Raw genomic sequence first — 20,337 nt, 5'->3', positions numbered from 1 at the left:
GTCAGCACTGCTGGGGAATCCATGTGCATTCCCATTCCTTTGTAAAGATTTTGGGCATCCACATATCAAAGAAGGCTGCGCTTGATCACCAGAGAGAGAGAGGAACCATCTTGTCTCATGAGTCCTTTGCAGATGACCAATGACTGTTCAGATGCCACAGAAAAAGATGCAGATAGAGTCTTGTCCACTGTACAGTATGGACAGTCACCGCCATATATTCCCCTGTACTTCAAACCACGACCTTTTAGGGGCCTGATCTCTTGAGCAAAGGTTGAGAATCGATGATATAGGATTCTTTTTTTCTAGAAGAAAAACTCTTCATAGACCCATTTGGAACTGAACTCCAATGAACCCCAGATCCCTGAAGAGGAAGAGTTGGCAATTGGAAATGTCCTGTAGGAGACTAACACTGAAAATTATTGTCTTTCGGCCATTTGACGAGAAAGCCGGGGGCAAGATGGCTGCCGACAGGCTGTGGTGAGCAGTCGCTACAAGACCTCTCTCCTCTGCACCCCCCTTGACTATTCTTACCTGAATAGGATGTGTGCTCCACATCGATGTTCGGGCGCTTGATTCAGGAAAGCCTTCGCTGCTACGAGGCTTTGAAAAAAGCCATCTCCAAAAGACTTAGACTCAGGGTCCCGTATCTGAAGGTGGCAAGGGTCTTTGGAATCCTTGGAGTTATACAGGAGGCGAAGTACCTCAGGAGGATGCCTCCGCGACCACAGCGGTCGGAAAAGGACAAAGAGAAGGGAAAGTCTCTCCCGGACTGTGTGGCAGGTAAACAACCGCCAGATGCCGTAAGGAAGGAGGTTACACCAGCACCAGTACCAGCGACCCTGAAAGCGGGTGCAACTCGTAAGACCGCTGTTTCGTTTCCAGCGATCAAGGGAAAAAAACCAGAAGCCCGAAGTAAAGTGCCAGTGAGGGGGGAGCAACTCGAGGACGGGACTCCCACCTCAGTATTGCCTTCGGATGTAGAGAAACAGAAGGCGGGAGCGCCGTTACGAGGCAAGGATGTTGTGCTTCGACAGCCCACTCTGACGGAAGCATTTACCCCAAAAAGCGGACAGAGGCTGGAGGAAAGTTTTCCCCGAACTGAAGGCGTCCTCGAGGACGCTGCAGAGGACGCTACCCTGGACGCGGACGCGGCTTTGGTCGTTGCTAGGCAACGCTCGCTCACAGACTCGGCCCCAGAATTGCATGGAGGCAGTGGTGGCGGCAGCAGCGGCGGAGAGCTCGCTGGTAGCCCACCAAGGGTAAGCAGGACAACGGCGCTTCCCGCGACCCCTGAGACTGGCAGGAACTCGGGTAAGACTACCCATATTGGAGGAGCATTGGCATTTGCTGATAAGGGCATGAATGAGGTTATAGGGTCCGGTATAGCAGGGAATACAGATATGCTGGAGGCCCTTATGCAGGTTGAGGCTGAGCTGAAGGCAGGGAGCTCGTGGGGCAGCAATGTCAGCCTGGTTAACAAGAGGACTTTGCTACCAAATAACGTGGAGGGGCCGGATGGCGCAGAAGGAGGCTCAGCAGAGGGGGACTGCTTTTACTCCTTGAATGAGGATACGGATGTCTCAGCTACAAGTGAGACTGGGACAGAGGGGGAGGACGATGGTTCACTTTCGGACTCCAGTTTATCAGGGAAAGAAAGTACACAGAAAAAGAGATGGACCAAAGGGAAAAAACAGACCTCGTGTTCAGGGTCTCCTACCAGAGGGGGTAAAAAACTTGTATGGGACTACTCGGCCACCTCTCAGACTTACGAGGAGACTAATTCATCACAGCTTCAGGCCCCTTTGGATGTGATAACCAACACGCTGAAGCAGATCCAAGGGGAGGCCAGGGCCGAAAGTCGAAGGGCCAGACATGCGACGAAGAAAGTCAATAAATTGTATGAGGGTATGGCAAATAGGGTCACTGAGGTTGAAGAGAGAACAGGAAGATTGGAGGACGATATGGGAGCTTGGCAGGAGTTTAAAATCAACCAGGAAAAGGTGAACAACGATATGCTCTGGAAGATGGAGGAGTTTGAAAACTGCCAGCGGCGGAATAACATTCGCCTCTTGGGCGTGGAAGAAGGGATAGAGGGTCAGAACATTCTGCAATTTGTTGTAAATTTGCTTCGAGGGGCTTTTCCGGAATCAGACTGGCAGTGGGAAAAGGAGATACAGCGAGCACATAGGTTTCCCTTTGCAATCAGGAAAGGACGGGGAGGAGGGGGCCAGACAGGTAAACCACCCCTTCCCAGAGCAATCTTGATATATGTTGGGAACTATCTCCTTAGAGAAGAGATTATGGAGAAAGCAAGGCCAGATAGCAGACGAGCATTCGAGGGTACCTCCTTTTTTGCCAGGCCGGACTTTTGCCATGTCACTGTAGAGAGGAGGTGGAGGCTGAGGCAGCTTATTAAGCCGTTTCAAGCATTGGGCTCTGAGGCTTACCTGCTATTTCCAGCAAGACTAAAGGTGGTTACAAGAGGGAATGTAGAAATGTTATGATCAGAAATCAAAGCTCAAAAGTTTTTGGAGCAAGTAAAGTCACAGAAAGGAGGTTAAAAAAAAGGAGGCGCTTGGCTGAAGTACCTAGGATATGAAATAGGATGCCAAGGCTTGGGTATATTGTCTAAGGGGGAGCACAGGGATTGCAAGGTTTCTGGGGGGTGTTAGAGAGGGAGGTTAGCGACTTCCACATACTGTAGCAACCACACATAGGTCTCTTTGACCTATTTGCCCGTAAAGGGGGGGAGGGGGGAGGGTCAGGAAGGGGGGGTAGGGAGGCACAGGGAGGGTTAGGGGGTCAAGGGGGGAAGAAAATGTTGATAAGAATTGGGTTGCACTGGTTGGTTCAGCACAAGGGAGGACAGAGTAGTACACAAGTAAAACAGCAAACACAGCACTTGGTCATGAAAACACAATATATGCAATCAAGTGACGGTTTTAACTTGAGAAATAACATGAGGGGTTGGCTACTATCAGGTATGAAAGGGATTTCAGCCCATGGGGAAATGATTGTAATTTCTTAATGAGTTGTAGGATTGCTACCATAAATGTCTGTGGCTTAAACGATGTAAATAAAAGACAAAGGGTGGCGGCACTGTTGAAAATTCTGCGGTTGGATTTAGTATGCTTGCAAGAAGCGCATATTGAGGTATCAAAAAGCTATCTTTTGGGACAACTGGGATTTGCTCTTCTTGCAAACTCTAAGCAAGACTTTAGGAACAGGGGAGTGGCTATATTGGGGAGGACTGGGGACGTTGTTGTGATCAGGAAAAAGGAGGACGAGGGTGGTCGATGGGTGATTCTAGAATTAACCTTCAAAGGGGAGAAATTTACCCTCGCTACGGTCTACGGATCAACGGAGGATGACCCTGAGATTCTTCAGTCTCTGGATATGGAATTGGCACATTGGGCAGAGCCAATAGTTATCTGTGGGGATTTTAATCTACATGATCCTAAAAGTACATTTACACAGGTGGGAGGTTATTATCCAGGTAGGAAAAGGAGAATGTATAGAGCATTATCTGATCTGGTTATCCACAATTCTCTGATCGATCCTTGGCTTAAGATCTATCCAAATAGAGATGGTAGCACATTTTATTCTGCTCCCCACAGAGTGTTGGTCAGATTAGATTATTTTTTGGTCTCTGGGTCCTTGTTGAAGGGAGCAAAGATGGAAAAACATCCCCGTGTGGTATCTGATCATAGCCCTTTAGTTTTAACTATGGTAATAGGTCAAGATCGGAGGAAGGAAAGACAATGGACCTTCGAGAGAGCTCTGCTCAAGGACGAGGGATATAGGGAGTATATGGAAGGTTGGATTAGGAGTTTTCTGGATATTAATAGAGGAACAGCTGCTCCAGTGGTGGTCTGGGATTAATTTAAGGCCAGTGTCCGGGGGAAACTATGAGCTATGTACTCTCAGCGCAAAAAAGGGAGAAAGCTAGGATAGAGGAAATAAATAAAAGACTGATGGAAGCTGAAGAGGAATTGGTGATAGCCATCCGACAGCGGTTGTCATTAGAAACACACTTACTTAGAATTGTTTCCCTTAAAGCAGCAGCCACAGAGCACATATCTAAGAAGGCAGCGGAGAATTACTTAATTAGGAAGGAAGGAGTATACGAGTTTAGCGAAAAGGTAGGACATCTGTTGGCGGTCCGAACTAGGCAGAGGCTCGCAGCAACAGATATCTCGGAGATCACAGATGCTCTAAGGCATAGTGTGGTAGGGGTTGAGGGAGTGAGGGAAGTCTTTAGGCAGTTTTATGCATCCCTATACCGTGCGGGCAGGGTGGGAGTGCTCCCAGAGATTGAGGGGTACTTAAAGGGTGTCACACCACCGCTTATCACTGCGGAAAGTAAGGGGGAGTTAGAAGCGCCCTTCAAGATAGAGGAATTTCTATGGGCATTAAGTACTTTGCCATCAGGTAAAGCCGCCGGTCCTGATCAATTGCCGGTGGAATTCTATAAAACATTCCAAGGAGTAATAGGCGCAGATATGTTTAATATGATGAGGCAAGCACAACTGGGAGAAGCAATTCCTGACTCTTGGGGTGGAGCAGATATAGTAGTGATTCTTAAGAAAGGGAAACCGTCAAATCAGCCTGTCTCTTATAGACCAATCACCCTCATGAACGCTGATGTTAAAGTTTATTCGAAAATGTTGGCCAAGAGACTTGCAGGGATAATCGAGAGCTTAGTAATCTGTTCACAACATGGATTCATACCGGGCAAAGGGACCACACAACACACCAGGCAGGTGATCACAATGTTTGACGCAGCAGGTATTCTGGGAGACCCTATGGCGGCACTATTTCTCGACGCCGAGAAGGCATTCGATAGGGTCTCCTGGGAATACCTATGGTGTACCCTAAGGTGGAGCGGAATAGGTGAAGGGTTTATTAAAGCAATGCAGACTCTATATAAGAACCCATCGGCTAGAATTAGGGTCCATAGAGGGTACTCAGCAGCAGTCAAAATAGAAAGAGGAACTAGACAAGGCTGTCCATCATCTCCTCTTCTATTTGCGCTATATCTAGATCCCTTTTTGCGCAAATTGGAAGGTAACCAAGGGATCCCCAGATTGAGTTTGAATGGCTGCGAAGCAAAAACGTTGGCTTATGCAGACGATGTAGCCATTTTAACATCCAGCCCGGAGGGTGCTATTAGGGAGGTTGAGATGGAGGCTCAGAATTTTGGCCAGGTTTCTGGTTACAGTCTGAATAAATCTAAGACCCAGATAATTTGTAATCAGCATGTTCAAGGGGGAATGGACCCAAGAGTTGTAGCCTCAGCAGTATACTTGGGGGTGGCAATATCGGCGGATGTTGAAGTTGTCGTGCAGAACAATATGGCTCCATTGATGGCTAGTGTAAAACTGGATTTGGAACGGTTGAATAACCTCCATCTTTCTGTAATGGGATGCACGAATATAATTAAGATGCTTATACTGCCCAAATTCTTGTATCATTTTAGGGCAACCCCTCTCTTTTTTGAAGCAAAATGGTTCAACACACTGGAAGGTATTCTCAATAGATTTATTTGGAAGCAGGACAAAACTCGCAGAGCATATAGGTTCATGACACTACCGAGAGAAAGAGGTGGATGGGGGGCACCGGATTTCAGATTATATTATTGGGCTGCAGCAATCCAGTATATGCAAGGGCTTATAGGAGGGGGGGGATTAGATCAAAGAATAACAGATTGCTCTTCCAGAATTTATGCTGCTGTTCTGGGGGAGGATGTGGAAAACCGTTTTTTAACATGTATAGAGTATGGGTATTATAAAAGAACCAGGTTTAAGACAGTCGAGGCGGGTATTAAGGTATGGAGTGCTTTTATGAAAAAATTGGGCATAGGGAGATTTAACCGGTATACAAGGTTGGTTAAAAATAGATCTTTTCCGGTAGAGATATTCGGAGATATGACAATGGAAAGGTGGGCGGCGAAGGGAATTGCTCAGATTGGAGATGTTAGGAACTCGGAGGGATTTGTATTATTTTCAGACTTGAGGGACAGGTACGGATTGGATAGGCAGGACTTTTTTAAGTACCTACAGATAAGGAGTTACCTAGGGAGTAAGCACGGGGGCAGGTGGGGTTTAACAAAATTGAGATTATAGAGAAAATAAGGTTAGGGGGGGATTGCTCGATACGAAGCTTCTATGCCAGTCTCTTGGATACAAAGCAAGATGATATTGATAAGCATAGTGAGAAATGGGCAGAGAAACTGAAGGGTGAATTAGGGTGGTTTCAGGACTCATTGGAGTTAGGACGGACAGTTTTATGCTCTGCGTCGCTGCAGTCGCAACACTATAAAACCCTCTACTCACTTTACTATACCCCGGCCAGGATAGCGAAATGGTGTGGGACTACAGGCACTACCTGCCCGCGGTGCAACTCAGGAGAAGCAGATATAATATATATGTTTGCACTATGCCCACAGCTTCATACACTTTTAAAGGATATAGAGACATTTTTCGAGGCTTCTCTAAGTATTAAGATAAGTCTCAGACCTGTACATATATTGTTAGGAGTTGTTCCCGAGGATGGTATCCCACACCGAGATTTCATCTTTGTTGCCATGGCAGTGTATAGGTTATGCATTGCCAGGGCTTGGTTGGATAAGAATCCCCCAGGGCTGCAAATATGGTTGTCTAATTTACTAGCAGCATATAATTTAGAAAAACCTATCTATGCAAGGAAAGGCAGGAAAAGAAGCCAGCTGGGAATTCAAATTTGGGAACCGGTTATTAATTGGAGAGCGGGGTTGGAATAGCACTTTGGTGACGTGTAGGAAATATTTGTAAATAGAATATCTTGCTTTCTTTTTCTTTCCATGTATGTTTTAGAGATGAAGTACTGTCATGACTATGTCTATGTTTGCGCTTATCAATCTATGGCCTTGGAATGCCGGCGTTTTTGTTTAAAATTATGTGCTGTATGGAAAATAATAAATATATAATAAAAAAAAAAAATGATTGTCTTTGTTCGTTCCCAAAAGCAATGGATCTTGTTAGACCTGGCATCCTAGGCGTGGTTTTCCCCTTTCTTTTTGTCTCTGCCTCCTGTATTTTTTCCTGTGTGCTGGATTTCATTTTTGCTGGTCTAGATGCTTTGGGCACTTTGCCACTGCTGATCAGTGCCAAAGTACAAGTGCCTCCTCTGTAAATTATGAATATGGATTGGTGTTTCCATGATTGGCTTGTTTGACTTGCTACTAAGTCCCCTAAGTATAGTGCACTGTCAGTGCCCAGGGCCTGTAAGTCAAATACTGCTGAGGGCCTGCAGCACTGCTTGTGCCACCCATGCACAAGCAGCCTCCCACTGCAGTTTCTACTGCCATGTAGACTTGGCAAGTGCACCCACTTGCCAGGCCCTAACCTTTGCTTTTATTACATGTGAGTCAGCCCTAAGGAAGGCCCAAGGTACCCCTGTGGGCAGGGTGCAGTGTATGTGAAAGGTAGGCTATGTACTGATATGTGTGACATGTCCTGATAGTGAACTACAGTGTTATTTGTTATTCACTATGGAAGAATGGGAGTTTATTTATAATATCTTATTAGTATAACTTCCCATTGGGACATGGTAGGAAGATGGAGTTTAGCCAGCCTGAATATACAAGTATATTGTAGACTCAGAATATAAAAATGCATCCTTTAGTAAAGATTATTTTTGTGATTGTGTGTTGGAAAATGCCACTTTTAGAAAGTGGGTGTTTTCTTTCTTAGCCATCCTGTGTGCCTCTGCTGGTTTGTGGATTGACTGTCTGGTTTTGGAGTGACAGGAGCTGGGGAGGTGCATTCTCTTCAGGCAGTCACAAGGGAGTTTTAGTGTGTCCTGCCTTTTCTGGATGAATCAGGGCTGGGCTGAATATACCTGGGCTGCATTTAGAGTGAGGGGAGGAGATTTCCTTGCACCTGAATACGCCTGGTTTGCTTTAGACAATGCGGTCTCCACCTTCTGCTGGGAAGCTGAACCAAGGAGGTCAGAACTGTTTTTGACTGAGTACAGAGCCTCTCTGCCACCAGAGAAGAATGGAAAAAGCTGAATACATTTTGGGGCCCAGACCTCATAACTTTAGATTACTTCTGGATTCAAGAGGAACATCTGCCAAGGAGACGAGCTGGGAAAATTGAAGGAGAAGTACTGCTCCTTTATTGTGTGCTGTCTGGGGTTGGCCTACAGTGGCTCTTTCTGCCAAGGAGAGGACCAAGACTTTGCTGTGTGCTGTGTATCCTGCTTGAAGAAGATCTCCAAGTGCTTGTTGTACAGCTTATTTCCAGTTCTGAAGGGACACAAAGAAATTTTTCCTCTGTCCTCCTGCATCTGGAACTGCTGTTTCAGCTGCAACCGAGGGAAATTGCAACACCGACGCCGGCGAGTGATGCCACGACCTACAATGAAGCCATGGGCACCGCTCATGAAGAGCACGATGCGCTGCCCTGACTTGGACAGCAGCCCGACGCCTGCCAACACCGCACTGTATCAATTCAGATGCCCTCACTGAGGCCGCTGCCTGCACCAGAGCTGAGGGCATCGCTCATAACGCTCACAATGCACCACCCTGACTCGCATCATAGCCTCGACTTCATCAACACCAGTGCTTCATCATTGCAGGGCTGATACTGGACGTGACTTCCTGAACCCATCAACACCGCACTGTTGTACGGAACCACCTCCTCGCTGCCACAGGACATCACCTTCCCAGCAACAGTAAGGAACTAACCCCTCAGCTCTGTGACAGCAGTAAGGAATTGACGCCTCACCTCCCCCGCAGCCCAGTAAGAAACGGATGCCTCACCTACCCTGGGGTTGTAAGGAACTGACGCATCACCTCCCCTGTGGTCATAAGGAACCGATGCCACCCGGTGCCAACAAGGCATCACCTCCCCGATACTGTGCACCATCTTTGCTTTAATCGTTTGACACTGTACTGTTCTTTGGGGGTTTGTGTGACTTTGTGCCCGACGTCGCTCATCTCACAGTCGCTGCCGGACTTTGGATTTTCATCGGTCACAACGTCATAATAACTCCAGGTGGAGTAATTTGTTGCTACAAGCTATATTTGTGTGAATTACCTTTTTTTGACGATATTGGTATATGTATTGTGGATTTATGTCGTTTTGGTCTTATTTGGTTTAAGTAAAGATTACTTATTTTTCTAAACTGGTGTGGTGTCCATTTGTAGTGTTTTCACTGTATTACTGTATGTGTGCATACATGCTTTACACACTGCCTCTGAGATAAGCCTGTCTGCTCATGCCAAGCTACCAAGGGTATGAGCAGGGGTTGTTTAAGGGCATAACTCCCTTACCCTGACTAGAAGCAAGGGTACATACTTGGACAAACGCGCACACCATTGCCAACCAGAGACCACCATTTCTTACAGATTTGCTACTTCCTGCTGCATGGAGAAGCCAGTCGTCCAGGTAGGGAAGATAGGAAGCCCTAGGAGATGATGATGCGCCACCACTGGAGCCAACATTTTCGTGAAGATCCTTGGCCACCTTCAGCCCAAAGGGGAGAACCTGGAACTGCCAATTTTGATGCTCTATCTCAAACCTTAAATAGTTTTAATGACTTTGCAATTGGAAAGTGCAGGTAAGCGTCCATGAGATCCAGGTTAATAGTAAAATGACCAGTTGGTATCAGAGGAATAATCCTCTGGAGCATCTACATTTTGAACTTGATGTTCTGAATACATTTGTTGAGATGCATCAAATTGATGACCAGACGATAATATAAAAAATATATATTTTAAAGGTTATATATAGCGCTGGCTAGACCCGGAGGTATCGAGCGCTTTACATGAGTATCAGATCATAGTTACAGGTTACATCGTTACAAAGGTTACACAGTTATTAGAGCATGGCAACATAGTTACTTGTAAGGTCGAGATAAACAATAAGCACAAATACGAAAGGGGAAAAGCAGCCAAGATGAGAGATTCAGGGGAGGGGGGTAGGGGCATGAGAAATATACAGATAATGAAGGCGGGAAAGAGGAGTTGAGGGTGAGAGACACCGCATGGAAAGAGGAGGGGAAGGGCAGCAGGGACACGAACTGGTAGACGAGTCGAAGCAACGTCCAAAGTCCAGTAAGCTGTGATCCCTGGGGAAGTGGTATCCCTTCCCTATCTCTGTTGCGAGAGGCTCCCTTTACGCAGTGGACTCTCTCAGAGGGGTCTCTGAGACTCCAAGGCCTACATACTGGCTCCTTCCCCAAAAAGGGGAGAGGGAGTGCTTTGGCAAGGGGTGCCATACCATACCTCAGCTGTGAGTGGCTCCCTTGGCGCAGTGGACTCTCTCAGGGGGTTTGCTGAGACTCCAGAGTATAAATATTGGATGTTTCCCCAACAAGGGGAGAAGGAGTGCTTAGTCAAAGGGCACAAAGGACAGGGGGTTAGGCAGAGTAGCAGGCAAGGGGAGAGATTCAGGGGAGAGGGGATAGGAGCTAGGGAAGGAGAAAAAGAGAGAAAGAGTACTAAATGGGAAAGTATTTAATTAAGGAGTTATTATATAGCACTGGCGAGACCCCAAGGAATCAGAGTGCTTAATATGAGGAATAATAATGTTGCAATTAACATCAGTTACATAAGTATCAAGAAAAGCATTTAAAGAACATAGGGGACAAGGTGAATGAAGCAAGGAGCGGTAAGGGGATAGGGTAAAGGGGTAGGAGGAAGATAAGACGTAGAGACGAGGGGGAAATCTGCCCAAGGTCCGGCTGGGTAGGTGACGACGGGAGTCCATAACCCATCTCCTCTTTAGCTATCTGGTAGTTCCACCGGGCATCAGCACATAGGTGAGTCACTGGTCTTTCTCCCACTGTTTCTCGCTGCTTACATTCACTGGCTGCGTTCCTTTATCGTTTACGTTCCCAGCAAGTAACTGTGCGTATATTAACTGCGCTGCCCTGGTTCGCCAATGTTCCAGTTCTCTTGCCCTCTGAACACTGCTGCAAAGTTGTTCCCTTCTGGCCTTAGGATCAAAGACATCCCTCCTGGAGCACGGCAAAGATGAGGAAGATAGGGCACTCACCAGATTCTGTTGCAACATTGCTCAACCCTGAGGACTCTGGAACAAGTACTATTGAGTACAACCCTTGTCCCATTCAGCCCCTAGGGACTGGAGCAAGGGCTCCTTTTCTCTGAAGAGCCGGGATTCCCTCCAACTAGGCCATCTTTTTGACTGGGTCTCGAGGTAGTGGAGTGCTTGAGGAACCCAATGAGATGTTGTTGTCAGTTCTCACTATGAAAGGAATTGCTGAATCCTACCCCCAGCTCTTGATAAAGAGTCAAGTGCCCACGCAGAGTCAGGAATGCTGATTCTTCGCTCTTGTATCCTGCTTCTGTTTTCTGTAGGATTTAAAAGGAAACAATCTTCACTGAGATTTATCAGAATGATCTTGATTCTGCGGTCTGCTAGATGGTTGACAAAACAAAGACCTTTATTTTGAAGAATTGGAGCTTCCTAATGATTGACGTTGGAAGGATGATGAATGTTTCCTCTCCATGAACATGGAGCTCATCCACTAATTCAACACCAAATAGCCTGGAACCTTTAAAAGTTGTTTTCAGTGCAGTGGTCGTCTACACAGCATCCGTGAGAGAAACCTCTGAGACACAGATTTCTCCTTGCCGCAATGGAAGCTCTCCCTGCGAGAGCGACTGACATGACCACATCAAAAGAGTTAGCAGAAAGAAAATCTACCTGGCTCTCCATCTCTTCTAGTAAGTGTAGAAAATATGATTCACCGTGAGTAGATGAAAATAGATTCTTGAAATCTGTGCTAAGGAATTGTGCTGTATAGTGTCCTTAAATACCAGCCTGCATAGCTACATTGGTTCCTGAAAAAACCTTCTTCAATGCAGAGTCTACCTTTTTATCATACAGATATTTCAGAAATGTTCTCTTCTGCCATGGACAAATGGCCAACCAGACTTTCCACTACTGTATCTACATGCACTGTATCTGCTAATACGAAGTCTATGTTTTCCAGAGAATAGAGCTTACTCGTGAACCTCGGCACATTTATCCTATCAGGCCCTTTGCACTCTGTTTAACCACATCCACTACAAACAAACGAATTGGCAATTCCAGATTAGCAGGTTTTTTAAATTGACTCAGGAGGAAATCATCTGAGGTTACTGGCTTTTCAGGAGGAGAAAAGTTCATCTTCTCCTTAATAAGACCCAACAAGTCCACCATCATGCCTTTAAATCAGCGGGAGTAGAAGCCTACTCTGCAGAATCTTCGGCTGCCAAATCAGAAACTACCTCTGCCATCTTTTTAAGGGAAGAAACTGAAGAATCATCTTTAAATGTGGCCAAAGTTTTGAAGACAATCCTCCTAATCCTTTTCTCATTCCCATGCCTGCTGTGTTTTGGAGAAGGAGAGCTACCTGAGTAATAAGAAGAGGAAGATGGCGAGGGTGGTGTATGTCTTTTAGAGGAATGTTTGCCCATTGTCACAGGGATTCTGCTTGTTTCAGAACTGTGCCTTGGGCTGGCAGAAAGTCAGAATGTAGGGACTGAGTTGCTCTCCAACGTCAGTATCTTATGGACCAAATCCTGGTGCCTCATCTGACCTCCTAACCTTCCCAGAAAAGCAGGGGATTTTGGTAAACCTAAAACTTGGCCCTCTAGTCGCCAAGAGAACTGGGGAAACAGTCTTGCCTCAAAAGGAATGGGCATTAGCAAACAAGATTATAGCTAACACGTATACGTGGAACTCAATCCACACTGAGCATGTGCGTATCCAAGCAAGAGCTCCCTCAACCAACACCGAGGGAAGGATTGATATTGTTGTCTTCATAACCAGATGGAGGGGACAAAAACAGCCTATGACACAAGTCCTACCATGCCACAGGAACGTCACTTTTAACAATGTTCCTGTGGTGCAATGCCCTGGTCCATAATTACAAAGTGACGTTAAGCTTAACGCTGCTTTGTAAATATGGTACCTTTTCACGTAGGTATCTGCACGAAAGAGGCATGCAATGGGTTCTGCTGCGGACATTCCACAGCAACAACCAATGCCTTTTTACACTGCCCCAAATTTACAACGATGGGTAAATCAGAGGAACTGCCAAAAACTAATGCCATTAAAGAGCAGGCGCTTGAATGGCGAAATGAAGAGAAATACTTTTATTTCTTCTCGTTTCTATTTCTATGTGCTGCATTCTGCAGCGCACATCGAAAGAGCAAAACACCATGAATGATTGTTTATGTGTAGGAAGGTGTCCCTTTCTGCACCTAAATAATCATCAAATAATGAGGATTTGCTACTTCTATGTGTGCTGCATTCTGTAGCACACATAGAAGTAACAAATCACCATTATTGATTGTTGATGTGCAGGAAAGGGACACCTTCCTGCACATAAACCATAATTCCCTGCAAAGCAGTGATCCTTGCACTGCTTGTGTTGGCGCTAGGCAGCTAACTTTAGCGCCAGCGCAAGGGCTGCACTGTATTGTTGTAAATATGGCGCATCCCTGCGTTTTGGAAGTGTTGGAGCGCAGTGCTGCCAAATTTGGGGCAGCTCTGCGTTCCAATATTTCATTGTACACATGCCCCCAGCAGTGCCTTTTATGGCACCCAAGTGAGCAGGTGGGGCTAGCAGGTATGGATCCTCCTATTTTTTGCTCCTGTCATGAGGTAACATTCTGTCACTTTTTAATGACTGGAACGTAGGGTAATGCCCTGCAGTGGTGTTGTCATAATTAGTATGTCATTAGTGGTTTCATTGAGCGTCTAATTAGAATGCTGGGTTTGTGTGGTCAGTTGATGTGTAGCTGAGAAGCTAACTAGTTACGGTTGAAGTGTCCTCCTTACAACTATCTGTTTGGAAGCTTGACTCACACACTGGTGTTGGAGCCATCTTTACATGCCTCAGTATTATGACTTATGTCTGTTCTCTCTAAATAGCTGACACCAGTCACCATGACTGAAAATGTTTTTTGAAGTTTGTTGGTTTCTATGTCAATGTATAGAGAAGCATTAGCAAAGCCAGTAAGTTTGGCCTTGCCAATACTTGTGTTGCCAATGCTGGCAGCGATTAGTTAACATAAAGTATTTCTAAAGCATTCAGAGATGGCCACCCGTGCATGCATACCCATGGATGGGCATCCTTGAGTACTTTTGAAAGCCCTTATTAATTTGTACCATTCCAAGATGGAATGTGTTGAAAGCCCACCGTTAAGGAATGATAGAGTATTGCAGAAACATTCCCAGATTGCTCTCCTGCATGCTCATGCATGGGTGGCTATCTTGGAGTCATTTACTTTATAGTTATGGTAACAAACCATTCGAAGATGGATGCCCGAGTGTGTACATGCAGAGGCGGCCATTTTGGATTACATTTTGTTATATTTATGGTAAAACCATTGAAAGGTATCTTGCTACCTCTTGCCTGCTCACGCAAGTGCCTGCACAAGCAATAATTTTGGAATATTTTTGGCAAACCTAATTATTCTTTTATCCTTCTAAAATGGTGATGGCCGCATTAGAACTGTTAAATAATAATTAAGTAAGGGCATGATGCCAGGCACATTAAGACTCAAGATGAGCGATCCACCTGGCTGTATGGAGCTCTATAGCCTTAAAGAAAAAAAAGATTTTGGCTAAGGCAGTAGGTCTGGGTTATTTCAGGTGAATTAGTTCTTTGTTGTAATGGTTGTATGTACTAACCAACAACACACATATGGGTAACCAGACCAAAGGACAATGCATATAGAGGCATATATAGATGAAGACAATGCCCATACAGGCATGCAAACAAAGACCTGCTTTCGATTGCACTTCTATTTAAAAATGGTTAAAATTCATCACAATAATACAACTAATTGACAATGTCTGTAGACCAAATTTTCCACAAAAACATTACAGGTATATGAGACTGAAATCCATTTTATACATCTGAATTGAAACAAATATGACAAAAACAATATAGCAAAAAAACAATATATCAATACATTTGAAGCAAATAATGATGTTGTCAAAGGATTTTTAACCAATTTCAAATAAAGTGCAATCGATTATAGCGACTCTGCTCCCCCTTCTTTTACACCCCTTTCCTCCTTAGGAGCTGGGAGAAGTACTGCTAACTGCTCCTTTCGTTTAGTGCGGACTTTGTTCCTGCTACTGGAGACAATGAAATTAACTGGGCACAGCAGGATGACACAAGGCTTGGGCTCTGATCCTGAGTTGAGCCAGGAAAGTATGGAAACTCTGAATGACTCATAAGTTGTACAGTTATCATTTTGGAAGTTACAAATGTGGTTGTCCTGCAGAGGTTATGCTCCAATTCAAGATATCAATGGTATCTGTAGGCCAAGGGAGAGTAAAACTACACTCTAAGGCAGTTCCCTCCATATATGTATAATGGTGTACCACTACCGGCAAAACAGTAAAAAAGCACACTGGCTTTCGTTATTAGTGTACTCTACTCGTATAAGGCCTATCCCAGGTGGTTGTATGGCATTACCACTTGTGGTTTTACCACGCAGGTCTTTACATCGCATATTTAATCATGCTTGTATATCCATTAACTTTAAAAGTACACTTACCACATGAACAACTAGCATGCACACTTTCACCATGCATACTATTATTTGGGATTTCTTTTATTAAGATTTGTATGTGATATTTTTACTTTGTAATGTTGTTTGCAACAACATTAACTGTTGTAAACACTTTTAGTAAAATTAAAAAGTATGTGTTAAATGATTTTTTTTTTTACATATTCTCAAAAAACACCACCACGAAGATGGCAGATCTCGTACACAATGAAGGTTAGATAAGTAATGTGGGGAAAAAACGTCAGCATCTGTGGAAAAGTCAGCCCATAACGCACCTGATGCCCAGGCTGCTGGCGCAGGACGCCTCTTAGTTCCCATCTTGAACAATTACAAAATAAAGAGACGGGCGCTGGAAGCAGGAAAACAAGAACAGAGTTTTATTTCTCATGAGGAGAGCCTGTCATTTCAGACACTCGCATAGTGTCTTCAGGAGGTGCTCTCTCTTGGTGCCCTCCACAACCCACCACACACCAGTTTCTCTGAGGCTTCGTCTTTTATACACATGTTTATGATGCACAAACATTCCTTATTACAATAAAGACGCTTTGAAGTAGGAAAAGGCATGCTTGGAATCCCAGCTTCAGGCCTATTCCCATACCAGTCGCTCAGATGTCATCCTCCCCTCCTGAATGTAACAAGAGATTGTGATCTCTCAGCCGGACATTCCTACAGGACACGAGGGCAGGAGGGGATGATCAGATCAAAGGTTGGGCAGGCGATAAGATCGGGGACTTCGGCTGGTGTATCACGGTTTTGTTATGCTGGGCAGGAAAAGGGGGGGGGTGTACATCCACGAGGCTTGGTCTTAGGACTTGGGACCGGGTCGAAAGGCCAAGTGCAGTTGGGAGGGGGGGGGCTCGTCAGCTGAGGGGAAGGGTGTTCTTGGGAGGAAATGGGGGTGTGTGGGTCAAGCAGGAGGGTTACTTCTAGGGCAGGGTCACGCAGAGGGAGAGGGTTTTATGGCCGATGCATGAGCAGTGCGCGCGGGGAGGGGTGCCGGGAACAAACGGGCAGAGAGGCCATGGTGCCTAAAATGGCTGTCGTGTACGTGTGTGCATGGGTTTATGCTGGCGGGATAACACAGTCAGTGTTTAGCGATATCCGTTCTGCTTACAACAAGGGGTACAGTGAACACAAATGAACGCCGCTTATGTGCATATACATTGCCATTTTCAACAGTCGCCGCTTTTTTACATAAGCTAGTTCATTTCTATACAGTCGATACGATTGGCGGAATGCGGTACATATGATTTTACATTTGTTGGGTTATTCATACAAGTCTAGAGATCGGCATAATACTTAGTCGGGGTCAATCAAGAAAAAGGTTCCGACACATAATAGAATCAGGTTCTGACGTTCTCTCCGGTGACATCAAAATACAGTAAAAAGTGCTCTGATACCTTCGGGTCTTGTCAGTGCTATAAGAGACTTTTGGAAAACTAATACATGAGTGACCGATGAAACATTTTTGAAAGTAATACAAAAATGGTTGAGGGAGGAATTCAGTTCGATACAAGCAATTAGTCAAGGGGTGGGTAGAAAGTTCAGGAAGGGGGGTCTTCGTCACAATGTCTTTTTAACAGAGTCCGTCTTCTTTCGTTGGCGCTGTTGAGCACCGGCGGTGGAGCTATAGGTCCAGCTCGGATTCATCCTTACGTGTTGCAGGGTGCGATCAGTCCTCTGCTATTAGATCACAGTCCTGTTTCCTAACTGATCTTCTTAGGGGTGCCTCATGCTGGGCACCTGCGTGTCTTTCTTCTTCCGTGGCAAAACCTTATTCTATCTAAATGCTGCTCTTCTTTTCTGAGTCAAAAGTTATGCGAAAAGGGTGATGTTGTTGAATAATCGAGGGAAGAGAGGGCGGAGTGGGATCAGATCATTGAACACACCAAGGGACCAAAGGAGCAAAGGATGACGAGCAGGCAGGCCCATCAGTCGGGCTCAAAAGGGACGGGGACTTCAGGCACGAGTGGGTCAGCAAATCAAGGGCTTCAAGGCAGCCCTTCATTCCTTCATCTGCCGAGCTTGAGAGTGGTGCCTCGTCCCGCGTCTCGTTGCTCTGCGACTCCACCTTTGGTTGAGGTCACACGTGCTTCATGATCTGTGGCCAGGCTGTGCGTCACGTCCAGCTCCTCTCCTCCGGTGATTGTATCTTTAAATGGGTACAAAACAAGTTTTAGAAAACTGGCAGGAGAAGACATTTATACATCTCAATTCCGTCCCCAATCCTAAGTAGGTGGGGGATAGGCTCATCGGTCACAGTCAGAAGTCATCACTTATGGAGTATGTAGGAGGGCATTTCCACTGAATTCGTAAGCCTATTTGGCGTTCATTCGTGACGTACGTGGAGAGAAATCGGACTCCTATCGACAGTGTATTATATCAAACTCGAAATCGAGTCCTTAGGTGGAGACTCGACCCTTTTTTTAACCCAAGTACTGACAATCTTACATTTCCCTTCGGGGTCGACTAACTCTTGCAAGCAGGGGGTTATCATTATTAGAGGGGGGCAGAGGTTAAACATGCTTTTCTTGGGGAGCGACGGTTAATCAAGGTCATCAATTACGCTTCGGGGATAGCTGATATGGAGCTGGGGTCAATCGGGAGAAGCGAGGACACTTTGGACAGGGAGCTGGGGTCAATCGAGGGAAGCGAGGACGCTTTGGACAGGGAGCTGGGGTCAATCGGGAGAAGCGAGGACGCTTTGGACATCCGCACTTAAGTGCAGAGGGGTGAGGCAATCTGTGCATTGGGGATTGCATTTCTAACGAACTGAAAAACAGAAGACCATTGACTTTATAGTCCCCCCATAAAAGGCCAGATTAATGGACATCAGTCGTCTTACCTGTCCTTTCTTTCATTACCAACTCGGGTTCTATCGTTTTGCAGAAAGGAGAGGTAGTACTATGGCAAGTTACAATCGTTTTAGTTTCTGTCAATTTTGCCGAACACCTTTGTGTTCGAAGAGACCCAATTAGGTGTGTGCCGGTGGGGCACAACGTTACCACACAAGGGAGGAGGGAACAGGGGGACCCTCAGAGAGAGAGAGAGAGAGAGAGAGAGAGAGAGAGAGAGAGAGAGAGAGAGAGAGAGAGAGAGAGAGAGAGAGAGAGAGAGAGAGAGAGAGAGAGAGAGTCGTCCGCACTCTAAACGAACCACTCGGTACACGTATGACATGGAGAGAGAGAGAGAGAGAGAGAGACGTGTACAATAATAGGCCATTTAGTGCGCACAGAACACAGAACAGCAGGGGTCAAGTAATACGGAAACACAGGCAGAGGGACGACGTAGACCCATACATTACGTGCACACAAACTCAGGCGGGGGAGACAGTACATGTATTATATACAAAAATCCAAGACAAAACATAGAACAGTGACTGGTATTATATACAAAAATCCAAGACAAAACATAGAACAGTTATTGGCCAAAATGATCTCTTCCTGTACGCTGCGCATCCTTAGCATCCTAAGCTCTTTTTACCTTTTTCTTCTCTTTTATCGTCGGCTGCCTCCACTGGTGGCTTTGGTTGCACACACTTACGCCTTTGGCAATTGGTCAAGAACTAACCTGGTCGGGCTAATGTGTTTCCAGGCTGAGGCAACAGTTGGTGTCAGTTGTGAGAACAATGGGGCAGCTTTGAGTTTCATGTCTATGAGGGTGCGAAAAGGAGGTAGTAGATTTTAAACACTGGCAACATTCCTAGTCCTCCAAGCGGAGGGTACTTGGGTAAACCTCACCTCGGAATATTCTTTAAACTTTCCCTATTTAGTTAAATGTAGGAATTTTATTCATTAGTGCACGTCATTCTTGGTTGTATTATTCGGGGTGGCAAGCGAAGTCATATTTTGTAGTTTCCGCTTCAGGCTGTCCTCCCAAGCGCTAAGTTCAGGGAGAGAAATAGCCATTGTTCACTCGTCGTGTGTAAGCACCATAATCGCACCCCTTTTTCCCATCTCTTTGTCCGCTAGATCACCATTTTCCTTTTCGTACTTTAATCGACGTTCCGATGTGACCTGCAGAAAGAGGGAAAAAGAAGGGGGGCGGGGGCAGCATTTTAAAAACACATCAGCGCGCATAAACTCAAAAAGGCTTTTACTTACTACATACTCGGGCTATCTCCACTGGACGCAGTCCCTGCCAACTTGGCGTTTAAGCCCAGGTGGACCATTTAGTGTGGGAGAGATGATTATCGGAAGCCTGTGGATAGCATAGGTCGCCCAAGTGTGGTATTACGGATCGTGTGCGGGGGGGGGTCAGAACAAAGGGCAGTCGGTGCAACGTGGGGGGGCGAGCTCGTGCTCTCCTTTGAGGAAAAGGGATAACCTACAGTAGTACGGGGTCGTTTGTCGTTCGTACCAGGGGGGGGGTCAGGTGGCACTCCTTCGGGGCGACTTAGGGGCATTTTTAAAACAACTTTCCTGATACAGGTAGCATATAAAGTATAGGCTAAATACCAGGATCTTTAGCGGTTGCTTTAGGCTGTACAAAAATGAAAAACACATACAACAAAAACCTGGACCATTCATATTTGCAATATTTCTGTGTACTATACTTTTTAACCCTTAACTAGTCGAGCTGAGCCATTTCACCTGTAATCTAGTTATATCGGAAATAGTGGTCATTTATTCGAAACTTACCAATTTACGCGTGACAACTACGTTTGCTTTTTCCAAAAATCTTTAATAAAAATGTCGGTGCATAAATACGGGCCTACAACCCCGTGGGCCGGCCAGAACTGTACATGTGGG

This window comes from Lissotriton helveticus, chromosome 8, assembly GCF_964261635.1.
Source record: "Lissotriton helveticus chromosome 8, aLisHel1.1, whole genome shotgun sequence".
Classification (NCBI taxonomy): Eukaryota; Metazoa; Chordata; class Amphibia; order Caudata; family Salamandridae; genus Lissotriton; species Lissotriton helveticus.
The sequence above is the reverse complement of the archived record's forward strand: the minus strand, read 5'-3'. Positions refer to the sequence as shown.